The sequence below is a fragment of the Rousettus aegyptiacus genome, unplaced genomic scaffold, assembly GCF_014176215.1.
Source record: "Rousettus aegyptiacus isolate mRouAeg1 unplaced genomic scaffold, mRouAeg1.p scaffold_m13_p_1, whole genome shotgun sequence".
Lineage (NCBI taxonomy): Eukaryota > Metazoa > Chordata > Mammalia > Chiroptera > Pteropodidae > Rousettus > Rousettus aegyptiacus.
This window is the reverse complement of record NW_023416284.1, coordinates 72,453,209-72,470,136: the sequence shown is the minus strand read 5'-3', so window position 1 is coordinate 72,470,136 and position 16,928 is coordinate 72,453,209. Positions and strand designations below refer to the sequence as shown.

General features: G+C 37.5%; 1 protein-coding gene across 13 annotated transcripts in view; it reads right to left on the bottom strand.

The window, feature by feature from the left end:
* ATXN1 (ataxin 1) overlaps positions 1–16,928 on the bottom strand; it is a 364,038-nt gene that overhangs the window by 229,367 nt on the left and 117,743 nt on the right. The window contains exon 1 of one of the 13 annotated variants that reach the window (XM_036236928.1): positions 1,350–1,711. The exons of the other annotated variants lie outside the window; for them this stretch is intronic. The gene's annotated coding sequence lies outside the window, so the exon portion shown is untranslated. Of the gene's footprint in view, positions 1–1,349; positions 1,712–16,928 lie in introns of those variants that run through there. 13 annotated transcript variants of the gene reach the window in all.

Genomic DNA, 16,928 nt, shown 5'->3' with positions numbered 1-16,928 from the left:
TATGTACATTATTCTGAGTATGGCTTAGTGCATGCATGGTCCTTTTATTAGCATAGCTTGCCATTGAACTTAGAATCTTAACACAGCCCCTAGGCCCAGTATGGTCCAGCCATTCTTTTCTAGCCTGTGTTCCAGCTTTTCTGTCTTACTTTAAATTCCTTAAAAGCACCTTGCTCTCCTAGGCCTCAGGGCCTTTGCACATGATCTCCTTATTGCCAACATTTATCCCCAAATCATCTACCTTCTTCATCAAATTTCCTTGTATCATTATCTCCTTCAGCTCTCAGTTCAGTCCTGTTCTTAGGGAAGCCTTTCTGGACCTCCTAGGCCTGGTCACTGCTTCCTACTGCATGTTTTTATAGACTCGCTCTCCCTTGTTATACTGGCCACTTTTATAATTTTACACTTTTTCATTAGATTCATTAACGCTTGTTTCTCCCACCACTTAGTAAGCTCTAGGAAGGCAGAACCTTGAACACTCTTGTCTACCATTTTATCCTCCATATTCAACACAATGCTTGGCACATTATGATCACACAAAAAAACTATAGTGAATGAATAAATGAGGGAGAAAAGGAAGAAGGGAAGAAGTACAACCCCTATCATAGCTTAGGTCTGCAATCAAGGCTCCTTGTGACCTGACCCCACCCAGGTGTGTCACTCCTCCAGCTGCACGTGATGCTCAGCACCTCTAAATCCCTGTAACTCCCTAACCACCCCTGCCTTGTTCCTGCTCATCTCCACACGCTGCTCTATTTTGTTCCCTTTGCACGCCATCTCTTCAAACTCAAACTCATTCTTTAAGTCTCAGCATTAGAGCTGCTTTTCTGTTAAGATCTCTCTAATACCTTCTGGGAAGCTGAGGCCCTTTTTTTCCATTTTTCTATAACACCCTCTACCTATCCCCATTAAAGCAATTATCATATTTGCTTATACTTGTGTCTTAAGCAAGTCCATCTCTCCCAATACATCCTAAGTCCCTTAAAGTAGCAGTCCCCAACATTTCTGGCACCAGGTACCGGTGCTCCTATGAGAATTGATAATGCCTGATGACCTGAGGTGGAGATGAGGCAGTGATGCTACCTCTGGGAAGTGGCTGCAAATGCAAATGAAGCTTCATTGGCTCACCCACCACTCGCCTCCTGCTATGCGGCCCAGTTCCTAACAGGCCATGGACTGGTACCAGGACCCTTGTTATCTATCATACACACATATATATTTCAAATGTGCAAAGCTTTTAGAGTCGACTAAACTATATTATTATTTTGTATTAGTATATTTTAATTATTATTAAATGTTGTAAGGTATGATGGTTATAAACTCATCTGTAAAATGGGTGTAACACCTACCTGACAGAACAGTTGGGAAAATTAAATAATGTAGAAGTAAAATGTTTAGCAGAGTTCAGCATACTGGAAGGACCTATAAAAATTATGTAATCGATATCACTATCAACATTATCGTTAGGATAAGCATGTTGAATTTATAATTTATGCTTCAACTTTAACAGTTTTATTTGACATTTTTTCCTAATAAAACATTAATTAGCATTAGCGTCTTCATAAAGCCATAAAAACGGTTAGAGAGGAACTCAGCAAACCAAGAATAAAGGAGAGTCTTATTCACTACAGCTGAAGGGCAAATTATTGTTTCAGTAATCTGCCATTTATGTGTAGAGGTACAAAAACAGAAAATATATATTTCTGTTCAAAAATTATCTATAAAATCTAAATGACAGAAAACAACAAATATCATCAATCAAATACCATAAACATTTAACTGAAATAATTGTAAATGCTTATTGTAAATTATTTCTTTTACTAGAAAAAAGCAAGACAGAGATACACATTCCTTTCTTTTAATTACTGGACAAAATAATATGAATTGATAAATAAATATTATGTATTTGTCTGAAGAATATGCCTTAAAATGTTTAAAGTAATAGCAAACACATTTCACATGTCGTCTATCAGATATTAGTCTGATTTAGATGCTGGCCTGATTTAGAATTGTTGAAATTTAATGAAACAGACTATGCACAGAGAGAAAAAGAAGTAAGACAATTTTCAACAGTCTTTTGGGAAAAATTAATGTTAAGAATAAATTGTTACAAGTGCCACAGTTGAGCAGAATGAACTGGTAGCAATTTATTCTACAAAGCAAACTCATAATTTGGTCCTATATTGCCCTTTTTTACATATTGGCTGAATTTAAAAAACGACTACTAAAGTAGTTCATATACTCTGTGCTATTGAAATATAAGGTACTATCATTACTGCATTTTGAGATTTCTAGTCTCAATTCATCTTTACCTCTCTGATAAGTGATAAAACCCAAAGCAAGTCAGATTTCTAATTAGAGCTTAACCATTTTCTGAGAAGTATTATGGAGGAGAAATATTACAAAAATGCTGAATTTTTAAATTCTAATTGTTTTACTACTAAACTATTACACTACTTTTAAATTTTATATTTCTATTCATTGGCCACAACCATGGACCAGTTTAACATAATGCAAATACACTGTTTTTGCAATGTATTAAGATGGAAAGGTAAAAGAGAAAAATTTAGCAAAAAAAAGTTCTTTATTTACTTAATTTTAATCTGAATTTACTATTAATCTCATTATCATGATGCTTATATTTGTATCATAAAATCTGGTAAAATCTTACAAATATAAGGCTAAATTCCTCTTTATGTTGATCCCTCAATCTAAAATGTTCTTTTTACTCATTCAAATGTTACATTTCCTTTATGATTCAGCTCAAATGTCACTGCCTCTGAGACATGTTCCACATATATTGTATTGGTCCTGCTATGTAATGATCTGTTTCCCTCTCTAGACTCTGAGATTTTTAGAGTCACTGACCAGGTTTCTGCATTTTTCATAACAACCTATGCAGTTCTTGCACATAAAATATGCTCAGAAAATACTGGTTCAATATGTCAATGAATACACACAGTCTAATACTCGGTAAAATTGCCACTCTTAAGACTAAGGTGAAAATGTCATTAATTGTAATCTAAAGTTAAAGGTTAAAGTAAAAAACAAATATTTCCATTTTTAGTGAAATGAAACTCTTAGCATTTTCACTTCCAGATGCATCAGCATTACATAAAAGATGTTGAAACTATTTTAGAAAATAGACACGCTGCACATTTTCCTGTCTGAGAATTAGTCTGAAAAGTAGCAAGCTACACAAGGGCCTCTGGGTGTTCTCATGACAAACATTCAGTTAGATATTGATTCCACACACTCATTTAATGGAACTCTAGACCAAGACTGAATCTCCACAACGCCAGCATGTCACGCATTATTCTATTCATCTGCTTAAGAATAAGCTGATAATTCCCAGGAGAGGTCTGCCTTCCCCTGCCAGTACTGGCCAGCACTTCGGTGATGATGAATCTTAGTGGCAGAGAACTTCAGTACTCAAAGAAATACACCAGTGTTGGCTTACGTTTTCCACTTTTATTGTAATTGTTATTCCCACATGGACCAATTTCTCACATATCCGCTTTTCATTTTTCAAAACTAGACCTTTGAGTCCCTGACAACTTGCCTGGCTGTCTAACATATTACATCATCATACACATGCCAAATCCTACCTCACTCAAAAGGCCATATTTTGCTCAGAAAAGAACAGTGGGCAGTAAAAGAGCAAGTTTCTCATAATAACCTATCCAAGCTGATCATCCACATTTGGAACTATTAGTCACCGTTGAGACAATAAATATTAATTTTCCAAGAGGTCACCAAGCCTTACCTCCCCAGTTCGCTCTCTCCATGCCTCATGCTTTTCTAGTCATTCATTAGGAAGAGGAACATGGAGGGCTTCTGTGTCTTCTATCTCATTCCACTCAGCAGTTATTGTCGGCCTCACCCTATATCCTCAGCCACCCAAACGACCCCAGGGATTTCCCTGTCAGACCACACCTTCTAAAAATGTCAAGACATTGGGGACTATGAAAAGGGACTATGATATGAAATAGGCAGAATGTGGGAGCAACAAGGCAAAATTCTTTTATGTTCTCACCTTAAAAATACCTGTATTTTTAAAATGTAATGAACAACACGGTGACTATAGTTAACACTATTGTATGATATACATAAAAGTTGATAAGAGTGTAAATCCTGAGTTCTCACCACAGGAAAAAAATTTTTTTCTTCTTTCTTTTTTCTTTTTTGTACCTACATGAAATGATGCATGTTAGCTAAACTTATTGTGATAATCATTTCATGATATATATAAGTCAAATCATGATGCTGTATACCCTAAACTTATACAGTGCTATATAACACTTTTATTTCAATAAAGCTGGAATTTTTTTAATCCAAAAATGTGCATTCTTATTATGTAAAATTTGAAATATAAAAGAATGCATGCAACATATATATAATCTATGAAGCATAACAATAAAATAAATACCTGTAAACCTGCCATCTTATTTAAGATATTACTGGTATTGATGTATTTACCTATGTGCTACTTCCTTACACTCTCCTCCTGCTCTTCTTCAGAGGTAACCACAATCCTAAATTTTGTATGTATTACTCCCTAGAATATATAATTTAGTTTTGCTTGATTCTGATCTTTATAAATAAGTCTATCACATTCTATGAAGTCTTCTGTGGCTAGTTTTTTTTCACATATGTTGTTTCTAAGATTTAGCTATGTCGTTGTAAGCAGCTATAGTTTGTTCATTTTCACTGGTGTATAATATTCCAATTTGTGAATTTTTTAATGTTGTTCAACTGATACGTTTCAAATTATTTAGCTTCTAGTGGTATTTTTTTTTCTATTAGAAACAATGCTGTTCCCATTAAAAATAATCCAGATATGCAAAGTTTCTTTTAGGAATGGATTGGCTGGTCACAGGGTACATGAATATTCACTCTTACATAATCCTGCCAAATTGTTTTTCAAAATAGCTATGCCAATCTTCACCAACTGTGTACCCAATCATTTTTTACAGCATTAAGTTGTTTTAAAATCAAGAAGATCTATTTGACCTAAGGTAGTATTTTTATTGTATAGGCTAAAGCAATAAATAGCCATAAAGAAATATACATTCTGTACCTCTCTCTCATATTGGTGTTTTATACTTTGTTCATCATTAAACATAACAAATGAGAGTAACTTCCTAAGATATGTTTATTTCCCCACCGTCAAATCTAACAACTTAGATTGAACTGAGGATAAATAAGTTGAAGTCTCTACATGGCTTTATTTCCTAATCATAAATTCTTAAGCAAGGTGGCTACCAAAGATGTCAAAGAAAGCTTTAGAATACGTTAGGTCCCAAGAACCAAAATTGCCCGCTTGGAACAGGAAGTCATATACAAACTTAAAATACACAAAACTATGGCAAATGAAAGGAATTCTTTATGTCCTTCAATATTAGAGAGAAACAGAGGAATAGATAACTAAAATAGATGAAGAAACGCCTTATAGTTTTTATTTTAGAATAACAAAATTAAAAAAAAAAAAACTTTTTAATGAGATTTTTACAGGCTTAGGCTTAGAGGAAAAGGCTTCTTCCTTCTCCAAAATCAAAGGTCAGAGTTTGAGGCTATTATACCTTTGGTCCTGGCTCGAAGTTTGAGCTCTAAATTAGACAGTTCTACATCTTTCCCCCCACATGTACCTAAGGGTCTAAATGAAGAGTTAGCAAATAAAGAACCTGAGGAGAGACAAATACAATAAACTGAATTTCCTATTGCTAGCATGGCAATAAGCAGCAGGAGGACACCACAGCAGACACTGAAATCAATAGGGAGAGGAACTAGCTAGCCTACCTTCTCTAACTGAACAGAGACTAGCTCGAAGGTTTGTGAAACAGTTAATCTGGACCAGTATTGTCATCAACAGTTTCGACTTTCTTCCACACTGCCATTTATTAGCAGTAGTAACCACTATCTGAATCTTCTCACATTCTTTCTCCACTCTGGCCTCTTTCTTACCCTAACAACCAGGCAATATTTGAAAAGCAGGCAGTGAGGGAAGAAAGAAGAATTGAAAGTCTTCACCCTAACAATGGATGTCTCTGTAAAACCAGGTGTGATAAAAAGTAAAACAAATAAGTATATGCTATTAGTGCCTGTTAAGTACCTATCCAAGATTTTTTTGATGTCTATCAGTGAGGTCTTATGCTTCTTCTTAGATTCTCACACTGTTTTAATTAAGTAGGGCTAAAGGGCCTAATTTAAATCACACTGGTGATAACTTCTCTTTTTAGTTTAGTAAGCTGGAACCTAGGCAGGCAGTGTTAGGAGAGTGAACCTTTCCTTCTGGGTCAAAAAAGCTCTCCAAATGCTGTTTATTTTCTAAATGTGATAAATAAAGCAACCTTATTTTGATATTTAGTATCAGGAGCCATTTGCCCACAAACAGAATGGGGAAAAATGAGTGTGCTCGTAACCTCAGGTGAAGCTCCGGATTGTGAGAAAGCTTTCAAGATCAGCAAAATTATTAAAATCGTCTTTTAAAGGATCCCTTTGTAACATCGATATGTAAAGATCCAATTAAAATATAGTCATTTCCCACAACTACAAAAAGCTTTTCTTTAAAATGACTTTGTAGTCCTACATGTGTCTGGTTTTTTATTCAGCGACTAGATTACCTTTTCAGAATACTGTACTTCATTGTAAATGCTTCATGAGGGACTAATTAGTCCTCCCCCTATCCCTTTAAACTCCTATGGGAAATGAGGTCAGAACCCACTTCCATCCCCAAAGCACCCGGTGGAGATTGCATGAAACACTACAGCCACACAAAGGCAAGTCTTTTCTCAAGGCAAAACAGGGATGAGGATAAATCTTCAGCTAGGGTATCCTCTCCACTATCAGGAACACAGTACAAAAAAGCTAAACATTTATTATAAGATCTTGCGAAGGAGCTGTTCCAACAAGCTGGACCACCCACCCACACGTTCGCCTAGGCTCCTCCTCTCCTGTTCTTACTGCCGCGCGGCCCGCCTTTCCGCTCCCTGATTGGCTATGCCCCAGGCTATGGCCACACCTCCAGGGCACCGGGTGGAGTAGAGAGCGCACGCCGCTGCACCCACCCGCATCCTCCTCCTGCCGCACCTGCATCCCAGCACCCACAGGGGAGCGCTACCGCTCTGGGACGCGAGCCCGCAGCGGCTTTGTGGCAGCCTGCCAGTGGCTGAGTTCCTACTCCTTTCTACAAGAGGCATGGTGAGCAAATTAGAGGTTATAAACACCTCCGGTGGAAGGAGGAAAATTCCTTTGGGCTTTGTAAGGGAACTTCGTCAGCGGCGACTGTCTCCAAGGTATAAGACGGATGTGCTCACCCACGCCCCTCAGCCCTGCCGGGCATATGTGGACCGCACCTTTTAAAGCTGGTCACAATTGTGGCAGCGCTGCAGGAAAATGTTTTTTGGGGAAGAATCGCTCTCATGTTTAAGGACATTGCTGGTCCCCTGATAAGGAGCATAACACTATTTCCAATATAAAGGAAAGCATATTCCCAAATGTAGTGCTGTCAAATCCACTGTGCGAGAGAAGGCTGGAAGTAAAATATCTGGGCTCCCAACATGGGTTAAAATTTTATTAGGAAAGCAAGAAATCACACATCTCTGGTGAGGGACAGCAAAGAAAAGCAGCTGGGTTCTAAACTGTGCTGGAAATAGAAGCAAGCAGTCTAGGAGTAAGTAAAAGAAGCAGAATCAATTAAAAATGATGCGTTGATGCCTGTTACATAGCTTGTCACGCCTTGCAGGGGCTAGTTGCCAATATGGTATGGTTTTAAGATCACAGGCCTCCAAAGCCTCACTGATACTCAAAACTCTATTATTAGTCTTCTTCGCTTTAAAGATTCTCTCTTTAATTTTCAGAATAAGATGCTACTATGAAAGTGGAATATCAGATAGCCAACAAAAAGGGAAAGAAGGAAGGAAGGAAGGAAGGAAGGACGGAAGGAAGGAAAGAAGGAAGGAAGGAAGGGAGACGCAGAACGAAAAGAGGTTTTGAATCTAAGATGAGTATTAATCCTACCTTTAGTACCATCCAGCTCTATGACATTGGAGAGGTTATTTATTGGCTTGACTCTTAAGTTCATCATCTATGTTTCAGAAGGTTGGTACAAAGCTTTAGTTCAATTATATATATAAAACTATATGGAGCCCAGAGCACATAATTTGTAGACACTCAGACACTAGTTTTTCTTCTCCTTTTTTACAGAGCAGGTCATGATAGGGGAACAGGTGAGGATAACATGAAAACACTGGCTTCCTCGTGTGGAAACAATGAAAAGGTCAGCAAAGATGGGGATGGGGTGTGGCAGAAGAAAAGGGTACCAGGGGCCTGGTGACAGAATCTGTTTCACAAATGTGGTGAGGTGAGCTCTGCAAGTTGATATTTATTTGCACTGTTGACTGGCTGGCATGACTGTGAACTTAGAAACTGGCCTCCGCCGAAGGGCCAGGCCTCACCGCCCCTCTCAAGGCTCTCCCTGGCTTGGTGTCCAGCTGGGGAGACAAGGCATTGGGGTACAGCTGAACAGCAGTACTACAGGGTCACCTGCAAGGGAATGGGAGCAGGTGAAGTTGGCTGACCAGGTGGCTGGCAATCCAACCTGAAGAGACAAAGTACAGCTTCTAAATGGCTGAAGACCAATGATGTCAATCAGACATCATTGGGGCTAGAGACCTTCCTACTGACTTACCAAGGACTGGTCCTACACCAAGGTGTGTAGCCAAAGATGGTTTTCTTTTCCTTGCATCAGCACCTCCATACTCAGGGATCAGCTGTTACCTCACCCTAGAAAGCCTACCATCACTGTCTTCCAAAACATGAACCAAGCAATGATGCCAATTGCTCAGGTGAATGGATCCAACAAAAAGGGCTAAAAATGGTAGGAGAGGAGGGGTTCTAGAGCAAGATGATGCATAAATATATTTTTTACTTTCAAAATCCAAAGGCCACTATGCAGGACATAAACCCTCCAAAAATGTCCTCCTATAACTGTTACCCACAATCCAAGCTTATTATAACTGAGTAGGATGGAGAGATGTATTTTTAATAATAAGCAGCCAACACAAGTAACAGTGACATTATTTAGGCACATTAATAGGTCAAGACACAAGCCCTTCTGTTTCCACAGCAATATGCAGAATACATTTTGGAGAGCACTAATCTGACAGTGTTTACTATTATAGTATTACTGGAGTATGACTTAAGTCAATTCGCCTCTCTCTAGCCTCCTGGTATACTTTTGGGCCACTCCCTCCTTCCTTCTTATGCTGAGCTATGTGCACAAAGAATGCAGCACATTTTTAATATATGTCTGAGCAAAACCACAATGGAGGGTAAACAAAAGCATCCTACAGTGCTTCCCAAAGCCAAAGGAATTGATTTTAGAGTATACACATCACTGATTATATTCCATCAGTACAGATAATTAAAAGTTGACTATATAATAATATTAAACGGGAGGCACAACTTTTTGAAAATTTCTCTCTGGTATTAGCTATGCAGAAACACTGACTGAATGTTCAATGCTAATCAAATTCATCTCTTCTTTAGAGCAGTGTATAATAAATGGGGAGCCTAAAAGGAATGCTTTGAAGAGACTGCTTCACTATTGTCTGATTATTCTAAATTTAAAACTCCAACAAAAGAAAGGATTATTCTTCTCGAGGTTCAAGATTCACGAGGATTTGGTAATGAAATTCCTTAAGGAGAGCAAATAAAAAAATTGCTATCTACAAGCTGCCAGTGTTTTATGTCTGTATAGTGTTTTTAAATCAAAGTCACCATTCATTCAACAACAAATGTTTGTTTGAATAAATGAATGAAAGAAAAGTCCTCAAAATACTTTACCAGTTTAATCACCTATAAGTTATGAATCAGGCAGCAACTTTAATCATCCCCAAGTGCACAGGCTGAGACGAGCTAAATGTCAGCTCTCACCAAGCAGGCCAAAGCCGGACCTGGAAACTGAAGTCATGTCCTTTGATTCTTAGAAAATGGCCCAGCTGTTAGAGCCTGTTGCTTAGCTCCCTTGCTGCAAACTCTCAATACAATCTGGAATGCATGTTATCTAGGCCAGGTGAGGTAAGATTAAGGAAGCAAAACAAAGCTGGGTTTGTTCCTGAAATTATACAGGTAGTCCAAAAAAGAAAAAAAGAAAAAAAAGAAAATCCCCATCAAAATGCAAAAACCAAAAATAAAATTCTTAATATTAACGTCATTGCTCTAATGAGGCACATAGAGCAAATTACTCAGTGCCAGAAATGACATTACACCAAGGGCAAGAAAAAATGTGCCTGCAGGATACTGGATGAGAGGTGGAGCCCAGGGCTCCCCAAGGGGCTTCGAGTTTATTCTTCCAGCAACGCTGCTAACACCCAACTTTTTCCATTCTGACCTTCTAACAGGATACAATCCAAGAACCAGCTAGACATTTAAAATCTGTTTCAATAACAGAGGAGAAATACAACTAGAAGATTTTTTGCAAGTGGAATCATTTTGCAAGTAGAAAATTCCCATGCATTTCGGAGTAAGGGTTCTCAAAACATAAATCTTAAAAGTTTTCAAAATCCATGCCAAGGGAATTAAGGGAAATGATATCACCCCCCACACTTTGTGACCTAAGCATAAGCAAAGTACCTGCCCTAACATATATTTTTCTGATACCAGAGGAAGGTAAAGCAGAGCTGTCTTGACCCAAATTGTAAAGTAGTTAGTCTATAGGATCCTTTCCCCTTCTGACCCCAAGGTACCCCAAACCCCCCGCCACCAGCAGCCCCACCAAGACTCCAGGGGTTTCTGCTCTCTTCCACCTCTACCCTCTCAACATTAACACCAGTGAAATATTTTTTTTTTTGTTTCAATCGAATATACTTCGGTCTTTGTTTTGCCCCCTAATAAATATTTGTCCTTTAAACTGTTCATTTTTAAATTGAAGAATTAAAAGATTTACTTGCCTTTAAATTCTAATGTCAGCCAACAACCAACATTTTGAATTGAGAGACAGGGTAAGTTAAGTCTCTATTTTTAAAAGCTTATTTTGCTTCATCTTAAGCCTGCCATAAAGATGGAAATACGAGTTGGGTTCATACTCCACTATCATTGTAACTGTCACTATCACATAACTGTAACTAAGTTTTAGTTATGCATTTGTAAAGTAGGCATTATTATAATATACTATAACATGATATAACAATAATTTTGAGATAATGAATATAAAGTGGCTGGCACATTGCTAACTTAAAAACTACACTACCCTCAGAAAGGACGCAGTAGTTCTAGTGTAGGTAACTGCAGCTCAGGTTGACCCAGCCACACGGCTAAAGGTCAGTTAGCTAGAATCAATGGGAACTGGAGGAGCCTGATCCTTATCAGTTTCTAGGAGCTTGTGGCCTCAGGCCATGGAGCTGGGCGCCCCCTACAGGCAGATGTGGGGTTATTCCTCCCAGTTAACCTTTCTCCTTTTCCCTGGCTCTTTTCTTCCTGTCTGAGTGCATCTAAGCCTTCCTTCCCCACACCTCTCCTCCACTGACTCAATTACCATGCAGCACAATATCAATTATGTAAGTGACATTTTATGACAACACTAAATTCTGTTTTATATGTTCAGGCTTCTTATTTTGTGATGCATATAACTGCAGAGTTTGGAAGCCAGAATGGACCTTAGAGACATCCCTTACTCTAACTCTTTCATTTCACAGATGTATTAAGAGGCTTAGAGAGGGTATGACTTTCCCAAGGCCACAGAGAACTAGTTTAGAGCAGAGCTGGGGATATAACAGGCTGCCTGTGATCCCTGCACTGCTCCAAGGCTACCCTTAAAATCCCATGCACTTAGAAAATGCTGCAAAGACACAATCGCTTCCTCTTGTGCTGCAAGACAACTTGCTCACAGTTCAGAATTGTTCAAGGAGCATAGAAACAGGTATGATGCTTAGGGGAAGGGGAAAGCTCAGGGATAAAGATGCTGGAACTCTATCTAGGATAGGCAACTTTTGGATGATATGATCTTCAGAAAAACTTGCAGACTCCCTGTAAGAAAATCAATATAAGAGTCAATGTGATACAACAGAAAAAAATGTAGATTATCAAGTAAGAGACCCCAGGGTGATCCTCAAAGCTCACTAACTATGTGGCCCTAGGAGAAGTTATAGAAACTTTCCAAGCCTATATTCTTTTAACCATAAAATGATGATATTGATTCAAAGAATTGTAGGATTAAGTGAAATTATACATTAAGAACACGTAGCACAGCACATATGCTTAACCAGTAATCAATCAATATTTCTTTACTACAGAACCTTGCACAGTGCCATAAAGAAAGCCTCATCTTTAACATACGTGGTGGGTACCTGACTAGTAAAATGTATTTCCAAGCCCATGTATGTGTTATTTCAGGGATAACCTTGGAAAGCATGTCCCAAAGTGTCAGTGTTACATTCTGATATAATTTCAAAATAGAATGTTAGTGTCTATAGTGGGAAATCTAAGGAAGAATTGAAAGAGCCAAGAATACTTCTGTCTGACATTTCACACACATGGAAATGCACTCATCTGCCTCAGGCAACCATGGTCAGTTGTGAGGAAACACCTCTTGCTTTACATCAAAATGTGTTCTTAGAAAACAAAGATATCATAGGTCAAGGAAATTCCCAAATCATTCCTCTTTGACCCCTGATAATGGCTTCTTATTTTTCACATGCAAAATATGCATCTAAGAAACTGATCACAAATCCTAATGTGGTCAACCACAAGAATTCGGCTCACAACATATCCATTGGGTAGCCAGAGTTGGTTTGCGATGCCCAAGGCTAAAGAGGAGAAGGAAACTGTCCCCTCTGCAGATAAATGCCACTCAACCTGTGGTGAGCCCACAGGACTGTACATTTGTCTTCTTACCACATCTTCTCCCCCTATTTAATTTTATCAGTAAATGAGAGATTAAAGTCTCATAGGGAAAGAAATCAGGAGTTTATGTCTTATGCCACAGACAGATCTCCAGCCAAAAATACTGTGTGCACAGTGACATTTCAGTAGGAGCTGCTGATTCTGCCTGCAAGCCTGAGCATTAGTCCAGATCTGTTCCATACAACCTCAGCTACCCTCCTGTTCTAGACCTGTCTGTGCCCTGGATGTCACGGCAAGCAGCACACACATGCGCACGCACATGCACGTGCACGCCCACACTCCAAGGTCTCTCTTTTTCAGACTCACCTTGTTGACAATAACTGAAGTTGGACCAGTGAGAGGTGAGAAAATGCTAGTCAATAAATGAAGGTCTTCTGGACCCATTAAGCCCCTGGCCCACTCTCTGCCCGTGTACACTTAACTTCTACTTTGTTGTTTCTGACTACTCCATGTTTAGATGTGGAGAGGACTATATTTTCACTCTCATTCAGACATGTGACACTATTGTTCTTTGTTTCCTTAAAATGGCGTTCTTGCTCTCCCTAGTAGAAGGGCCTGCAAAGATCACTGAAGCTTCTGGGATGAAGCAATCAGCCACTAGGCTGAAAAAATAGAACCCAGCTGCCAAACACCACCAGGAAAAGTGCAAAGGGTGAAATGGGCACTACTCTGAATCACAGACATTATTACAGGCAAAGTGAATGGTTGCTATGCGGGTATTCTTCTGTACCTAATTGGACCACGCAGTATGACACTCCTGGGGACCATTACAGAGATACAGGTGTAGCTTACTATATACAAAAGCTGCGTGTCTAACAATTTATGTGTAAGCTTAACTTTTATAAATTACTTTTTGTGCTGAGCATCCTGGGGGAGTTCATTATTTCAGAGACTGCCATAAATGCTTTGTAAAATTCACAGTCATTTCCGTTTGTGTTTCAGAAATTTAGATCTTTGAATATCAGATTTTTTTTTGAAGAAGTCTCTCTCCCGACCCTACTCTGTCTGCCTTTAGAGCATATCACCAATCTCAACATCAGTAACAAAAGAATGTAAATGTATGGGAAAATATGTACCAGTGATGGAAAATAGAGAAGGGCGTCAGACACATGCCATCATCATTAAGTCATTTTTACTAGATAGACCATAGAAAACATAACATAAAAGGCTGATCCACTCTTGATTCTCCTTCTTGAAAAAGTGGTGCAACATTGTGAGAAGAAAATGAGATGAGATCCAGAAAGAAAACTAGTAAGTAATAGCCCTAAACTAGAGGAGCGAAAGTTGGAGGTGAGGGCTGGTTAGGAAACAAAGACACTCTCTGGGCTCCTGTTCACGGGCATTCAAAAGGCACAAAACCAGGAGACTCAAGCATGAGCACTGCCATGTCTAAGGTTATCCAGTAGGCTGTGGGATGTCTCCCTACGTAGCAGGGTTCAGAAGACTTCAGTCACCATTACACGGGGGGGGCTTGGACTAAAGCTAAGGTGAGGGAGAAATCCCGGATTAGAAAATGGTTTCACATACAGTGGCTTCACCCAACACAAAGCCAAAACCATGCAGAGAATACCAACATGACTGCCCAGGGCTCCGGCTCCCTCACAGTCTATACAGATCATGGAACACATACCTGGCTTGGTAAATTTTTAAGAACCAAGCCTCTAGCTTCAGATTAAGAGAAGGAGTTTAATCTTTTCCAGAAGGTACACAGGGACTATCTGAGAGCAAATTCTAGGCCAGGCCAAACCTTTCACTATTTAATTAGGAGTGAATCAAATATTTGCAACATTGAGTCTATGAAGATTTGGTGGCAAAATAACATAAAACATCCAAGAAATAAAAGAGGAAGATAATTTTGAAAAAGATTTAGTATTGGAAATAGAAATAAGTTTCAGACATGATTATGCTTACAAAAACAAAATATATGTAAAGTGAGTGAAACTATAAAGAAACTTGACTGAATAACCAAAAAAAAAATCCAATATTTTTTAGTTATCAGTTTTCAAAAATATTATTCGAAGCTATGATAGGACCAAAGAAAAGACCACATTCTAGGAAAGCAAATCAGTGATGTGAAGAACAAACTGAAAATGTACCAAAACGTGGAGAGAGCAAAAGGCTGATCATAATGGGTATTAAAGACAAAACAGGAAACCAAGATATAGATATTCGTGCTTCCTGAAGTAATCAGAACAAATACCACAGAAATAATTATTAAAGATATCATGTAAGAAAACTTCTGAACTAAAGAAATACCCGATTCCCAAACCAAAAAAGAAAAAAAAGTTCACTCCGTACAAGAAATTAAATACTGACACACACAAATATACATATATATATATATATATAAATTAAAATTGTCATTTATTAACCTTCCAGTAAAACTTCTGAATTTTGAGGTCAAAATATGAAAATCATTAGCATCAAATGAGGAAGGAAATAATATAGGTGCCAGGGCACTAAGATGAGAGAAAAATCATTCTGGTATCTGACAACAGAAGAATAAAACAAACTAGCTCTGATGGCAAAGGGTTGTGCTACAGAAATTTTAAGCTAATCAAGTTTTTATTGAGGTATAAGAGCTAAAAAATGAAAAAGGCATTCTTGAATACAAAGGATCAATAAGATAATGTACTTCATAAAAACATTTCTGACGATGTTCTCTACCAAAAAATTCATTAAAAAATAATAAAGAATAAAGGGTTATTGTGCTTTAAAGTAGTTTATATAATCTGTAATCAAACCATATAATTAACTAACAACTGAATATAGTTAAAAAACAGAATAGAGGTTATCTAGGTCGATCTTCTAAGAAAATTTGCCTAAGATTAAAAAATAACAATAAATTAGATCAAAATATCTACATACGTATCTTTTAAAAGGAAAGAAGACTCGCAAAAGAGAAGAGAAATGCATTAACCTCATCCTACATAAGAAGGAGGTATGGTTAGTAAGCTTATTGATTTTATTTGCACAGAAATATAATCTTTATTTTTCAAATTTAAGAAAACTAGATAAACATAATAGATTACTTGAAAATTGTTAGAGAATAAATCATATCACACAAAATGGAAAATGATGGAAACATCAAAGAATCATAAAAGGAAAAAAATTAAAAATGACAAAAATTAGAACAAGTATATCAACACTGAAGATAGGTATTAATTCTCTTTTAAGAAGCAAAAGAATCTCAGGTGAAGTCATAAATTAGGAATGACCTCCATGCTATTTTCAAGAAACCCATAAAAGTTAAAAGAAAAAGGACTAAGGCATACAGGCAAAAAGGAATGAAGAATACATTGGAAAGCAAGAGTGACAATGTTAATATAAAATCAGAATGAAATTATTTAAAGCATTAAACAGAAATGTCATTTATAATGACAAAGGGTACATTCGAAAGAAAAGTTAAACTGAATGTGCCAAGATAACAATAACATGGAAATATATAAAGGAAAATAAGCAGAGACTGAGAGAAACGCAATACTGTTGTTGAAGTCTACCTTGCTGCTTTTAGTTCTTGAAAAAGTAAGCAGATAAAAATTTAATAAGGATATAGAGAAGTAGGGTAAAATAATAAATAATGCTGATCTGATGACTAGATAAAACTGATAATTAGAGCATGCATCTTCTATACAGGGACTCATGGGACATTAACAAAAACTAATCATGTATTGAGACATCAAAGAAACTTGAGTACATCTCAATATTCTGTGACCACAATGCAATGAAACTCCACATTAATAAACAAAAGCAGAAACAATTCAAATAAACTTGTACATTTTAAAAACATTCTTCTAAATAGGTATAGAGTATAAGAGATACATAATTATGCAATTGCAGATAGAAGCAAAGCTAAGAAAAGCATTATGTAGAAAATGTAGGGAATCTACACTCAGAGGCAAACGCCTTAATATTTTCATCGTTTAGAAAAACTTAAAAGAGCAATCAATTTGAGAAATTAGAAAAGGGAAATAAACCCAGTGAAAGCAAAATAAAGGTAGAACACACAAAAATAATGACAGAAA